Below are 6,334 nucleotides of genomic sequence, written 5' to 3'. Positions count from 1 at the left end.
TGAACGAAGTGGAAATAAAAGACGAAGCATACGAATTTTTTAAGATAAACATGAACATAAGTGCATTCCCCTTTTTAAAAAAAAATATATTGTTCAATACATATTAACCAATACGATAACGAAATAGTTCGATTCCGAATGTTGCCTATATAAAAATTCCGTTTATTGTTGCCTACACAATCATTAAGCTTTATATACTTCCTGCTCTGTTAATACATTACATTAACGACCAATTAAATTAGTAACCTCATCAGAGAATATTATTTGACTAAAATTTAATTTATTAGTAAGTGTAAATTGCCTAAATTCCTATCTTGTTGCTTTTATTGACTACCACTAATCGATTCGACGGCAACTATAGTTTGCATACAGCTTTCTTACAGCTGCGGATTACAACCATCCATTTGTGTTTAAGTCGACGTATTTAATGGCTACGACGACGGTGAAGGCGGTACGTCATCGACTATAGTCGGGGTAGAGGTCCACTACAGCTACGACGATTGCCTGGCTGACATCAACACGGCGTACGTACCTCTGCAGAACGCACGGATATAGTGTCTCCGGGTCGTCCTATGGCAGTATAAGAATGATCTGTTTAGCGACGACTTTTCGGAGGACTTGGAAGACGCAGAGCTACTTAAGGTTTACAATTAAATAAATTATATTAAAGCTGCACTCTCACAAATCGACATTTTTTTTTATTTTTTTTTGTCTCAGAATCATCTCATTTTGGCATAAGTGCCTTCAAATCAGTCATAAAAGATAACACGCAATAGAACAGACCTCAATTATTTTCTAAATTGCTGAAGATTTCATTTTCCTTAAAGCGTTAGGAACGCTTTCAGCCATAAAACGTCAATTTTCAAACGTTAATATGAAAAAGGCGATCTGCTCGTGTCAGCAGTCTTCACTTGTTTCCAGACATTTACGCAAATATGGGCTCATTCAAAGACAAATGTTGTCAAAACAATCAATCTGTGAGAGTGCAGCTTTAAATATTCCCTCCCCAAAATACCTGCTATCAAAAAGTTATCAAATTGTTAATCTTCGCTGACTATTTATAATAAGGTATTATAATTAATTAAGATTTAATTTTTTTTTTATAGAAATTGATCCACTGAAATCACTTGTACTTACTTAATATTTTCTAGCTAAGTTAGAATGTTTAACTTCGTACAAAATATATGTGTAAATGACTCTTTTAATATTAAATATCTTACGTCAATAGAATAAAGATCCAACCTTATTTTGGGCACATATCATGGGATAAGATTGATAAGTCGCTTATTTTGTCGGACTTTATCTGAAAATGAAGCGTTCAGTACACAGGTGATTGTCACCTAGCTTGGTCATTATAATTTCTTGAAATGTCATTTTATCAATTTTAATTATGTTTTTGTTAATTTTTAAATAATAACAATGGACTGAAGGGCCACATTATTTTCATTTATTTTTAAACAACATCAAAGGACTGTAAAAACCATATTTTAGTGACCAAGCTATGTGACGATCACCTGTGGTTCAGTATCCTTTACAGGAATCTGAAGAAGATGACGACAATATCGTTGCCAGGCAACAGCGCAGCATTTGGCAAATAAGACGAATTGCACCGCGCAATATCACGTCCCCTCGCACTGGTTTCCGAACGCGACGGGAGTACCGCAAGCTCTCTGTAGATGAAAGGGCACGGTTCCATAACGCCTTAAACCAGCTGTATCAAGTAAATTAACTATTAAATTTCCCAAAATATACTAATTATGACTTCTAAGGCGCAAAAAAGGTTGATGCAAACATTTTTGTTTTAAATTTTAATGCATTATCATGATTTACTCATTTGAATTTAATGTAAAAACAAGGTAAAACATTCGATTAAGGTACAGATAAAAAATTAAGCGATATTTTGGCGCTTTTGTAACTTTGTGGCCACGTAAAAAACATTTATAAACGTGTATATGTTTTATCTGTACCTATATTATACAGTTTTTTTTTGCTTCAACCTATATTGTTTGCATTTAATAAAAAGAACATGGTAAAAAACATATATTCCCTGAATCGCCTTTTCTATAGGGCCACTTAGAAATGAAAAACAACAGTACCTGCCTTTTAATACAGCATTTTTTTTAAAGTTAATTATTAAAAGGTTGTCCTACATTTCCTATACAGTTTAATGAACGACAAGCGAAAATGTCCGCTTAATCTGGTTTAAGGGAGAGTGTTGCACCTACCTTTGCTGACAAAAAGGTGTCTAGTTGACATATATTTGGTTCATTTTGTGCCTTCATTGGACCTCTCTCCCTCTCTCTCTCTCTTCTCTCTTGGATGTATTTAGACTTAGTTTTGCAAGATGATAGCGTTGATTTTACGTTTCAGGATCAAACAATGCTCTGCTTTGCCTTGGTACATCGAATGGCAATGAAAAGAGGGGGTGCACACGGAGGAAACGCATTCCTTCCCATGCACCGAGCATTTCTTGCGCTGTAAGTATTGCAACAGTTTCTGTGCAATCTGTGATATACAATTGTTTTAACTCTGATAGGGTTAACCAGAACTGCCGTTTATACTACAGACAAATGATATATATGGATAGACAATGTGAAATTAAAAATGTATTCTTCTTTTAGTTTTGAGGAGGCATTACGACGTGTAGATGACCGAGTGTTCCTACCCTATTGGGATAGTTCATTGGATGACAACATGCCTGCTGGTCCTGGATTCTCAATTATGTGGGACGACGATCATTTGGGTTAGATTAACAATCATTGGCATCATCGGTCTAGTTATTCTTGGACATAAAATACCGCTTAAAATGGTTATGCTAGCAAAGCGTTGAGAGTTTTCAATATTGCTGTCATTAATATTTTCTCCTATTCAGACTTCTGTATTCTTACTTTTCACGTTTCTTCATGCTTGTAGAAGATGTAAAATGAATGTCAAATGGAAATATTTCCATGTGTCTTTTGGTAACGTTAATTCAAAAAATGACATTTTGTCATAAAAATCAAAATACCCAAATACAATCAAATCAAAGTGAAATGCCACAGGAAATATGATCAAACGGCTAAATTCCTGATATGCCGTTGCTGTTTGCGTATGTACTATGGACTAAATACACACCAGAAAAGATATTTGAACGTTAATGATAACTGTCAGATTATATAAGCATCTTCCTGGTTGGTACTATGTTTTTGTTTACACGGACTGGGTCAGGCGTAGTCGACAGCGGACCATTTGCTGGCTGGGAAGCTCGGGAAACCCCACTGAGGCGAGATATAGCCTGAGGCGTTGGTTCTCTTATCCGCCAATCCAGAATTGACTATCTCAAGGGATTCTGTCGACTAGCGGTATGGGTTTACAAAATTTAAATATAAAGGATTGTTTTTGTACATATATATCGTATCTTAGATGCTCGCCAAAGCTGACTGAGGCGAGGCATAGCCCTTGGAGGAGAATCTCGTTTCCAACACTCAATTAGCGAATTTCTCATAGGATTTGGTTTACTGTAGGTAATTGTGTTCAACAATGCAGTCACTTCTACCGTGAATATTGTAGTTTAGTTTCTCGGAATATTAATTGATGCGAGCCCGTTGCATGAGTTCTCTAATCCGCCTTCATGGAAAGGGTTTATTTTCACATTATGACGACTTCCGGTAGGTGTTTACCAACTAGTGTAGTCCCTTAGCATTAGTACGGATATATATTGTCATGGATATTAAAAATAAGACGCAAAAAGTGTTAGTCTTAATTGTACTGCCAAATTCGTAATAATTGAGTGTAAAAATTGCTGTATATCCTATTAATATGAGGTTTCGCTATTAGGTACAAATCCTTTCACCCAAAGAAATGAAATGATATATTATTGTTACTTTTAAATACACGATTTTCTGAGTCGATTTAAAGAAGCTAAAGCCAATGGTGCATGTCCTCGAAAAGACATGGACATCTCAAACGAAATAAACGTGCGTTCTCTTATCGGGCAGTCCCGATTTCGAACTACTGCCAAGTATTAGTAGAGGGTGTTGTTGGCAGAACCTGAAGCTCGGAAAAGCATCTGGAGTTATTTCATATACAATGTAAAGTTATCAATAACGATTAGCACTCTATCACTTTCAACCTTCAGGACTTCAACGGACGGTGGGAGGGCTTTCACAATAGCGTACACAGATGGATAGGTGGCACTATGGCCCGTAGCATGGCAGCTTCCGACCCTATTTTCTATATGAACCATGCCTTCATTGACTACCAATAGGAAATATTTAGGCAGCGGCAGAGGGATATTTGCGGAATAGATCCAGCGTCTGATTACCCGCCAGATAACGATAATAAGCCGGAGCATAACAAGGAAGAGAGGATGATAGGAATGCGTTTTCTTGATAATATTGATGGAGTCAAGGACTTTTGGGCGGACAGTTGGTTCGATTATGAGGATTCACCGAGTTGCTCTAACAATTGCGGCGGAAGTCGTGATCTATTCTGTGATGAATATATCAATATGTGCGTGTCGGAAATGAGGTTTGACATCGGAAAAGACTTAGGGGAAAGTGGAAGGCGTAAAAAACGGGAAATCAGTCATGACGATATGCTTGCAGACGGGGTTATTCCTTATTCTGGCGAATGTACGCAAAATCCATACGGAGTTACGAAAAGTACAAACTTCCGGAATCGATAAAGAAGGTCGACAAAGTCGTGCAAGAGAATCTACAATATGCCAACACTCTGCCTGTTGAGAGCGAACTGGTAATATTCCACGCAAATCAGGAAGAGAGTAATGATTGTCGGAACCTTGAGAAGTGCACATATGACTTATTCACGGCCGTCGTAAAGGGTCGCAAGATTACTAATAGATACGGGAATCATCAATCAGCTTTGACAACGACTCGTCGCCCTCGTCCTGTGACCACCACTCGTCGTCCGAGGCCGCAAACAAAAAACCCATACGGTTAAGATAAAGTAGACATTTCAGTTGCATTGTCTTTAGACATTTGATTATCAACTCTATACTATTATAGGTTATTTCAAATCTAATTTTATTTGTTATTAGTCGTTCAGATAAATACTATTATAAAAGACGATATAAGCGCTACATCGAATTGAAAACATTGTTACACTTATTACGATGTTGGAATAAAAAGGCAAATGCATGTGGATTTACGAAAACGTAATAAAATGGTTAATGAGGAGTTTTTCAATGGTTACATTGACTTTGCCAAAAAAAGTCAAGAATGTGTGAAAACTGATATCATTAAATATGTTTATTAAAGTTGTTTTAGTAAACAAGCACAATACGTAAATGAAAAAACGCTGGTCTAAAAAGTAAACAATATGCCAACACCGACTCTATGGTAAATATTCATCATTGGTCTTAATTTGATCTTAGAACGACGCAGCTGATCGGATTGGGTTGTATAAATAATGGACTTATACAGTGAAATGTGAAATGCTGAAAACTGTCCATCATATCAGAAAAAAGACAGTCCGCGGCACGTTATGCTGCCATTGTTTGTTTTCTGACGTTTACTAAACACACGTAAAAACAGCTTTAGGTTCGTGTATGCCATGGCCCCTTTGCTAGCTTATTGAATACTGACCGAAAGAAAACATGGCTAACAAAATATCATTGTATTATTAAAAGGTCAAGTTATACAAAAATGTTTTACCGATGTCAGCAATAATTGCTACCACAATAAAAATGTAAACGGACTCTTTAGTTAGATTGCGTATGATTTAAAACATTATGAATTGGAGTATCGGTCTGTTGCATTAACAAATAAATCACTTTGAAAACGCATTTAAAGATATGACGCAAATATAACATATGTATACAGTATGTTCAAATAATTTCATCATCAATAATTTGATAATGTATTAACAGTTAAATCAAATTATCATTTTTATTTTTATTCTTATTATGATTATTATTATTATTAACATGAAGGAAATGTCCTTAAAGAGTGTGTTTTGGCCTTTCTTTTCATACTGAAAAAGTTTTTATATAATTGTAATAAATGGGTAACTGATTTCACAATATGCCAAATGCATATTTAGTTGGTAACTCATCATGGATTATGATTATGGATTACAACTGTTGGTGCAAAATTTGGAATACCAACATTTTACGTCGTTATTTTTACCCTGTTAAAATGAACAAATAATAGTCACGCGTAACAACTAAATGAATCTGGATCTAATGTGTAGTATTATAAATTAGTGTTTAATACAACAATAAAAGAGAGAGTATAATTGTTCATGTTATGTTTAACCTTACATATGCTCTATAGCAATGTACCTATATTGTTTTCATTCCTGTTTCATGTACCAAAAAGAAAACAGCTTGATG

General features: G+C 35.6%; 1 pseudogene; it reads left to right on the top strand.

Annotated features, from left to right (window-relative positions):
* The first annotated feature begins 427 nt into the window (after positions 1-427).
* LOC128244300 (putative tyrosinase-like protein tyr-3) lies at positions 428-4,666 on the top strand (annotated as a pseudogene).
* The last annotated feature ends 1,668 nt before the right edge of the window (positions 4,667-6,334 follow it).

This window comes from Mya arenaria, chromosome 8, assembly GCF_026914265.1.
Source record: "Mya arenaria isolate MELC-2E11 chromosome 8, ASM2691426v1".
NCBI lineage: Eukaryota > Metazoa > Mollusca > Bivalvia > Myida > Myidae > Mya > Mya arenaria.
This window is presented reverse-complemented; position numbering and strand designations above follow the sequence as displayed.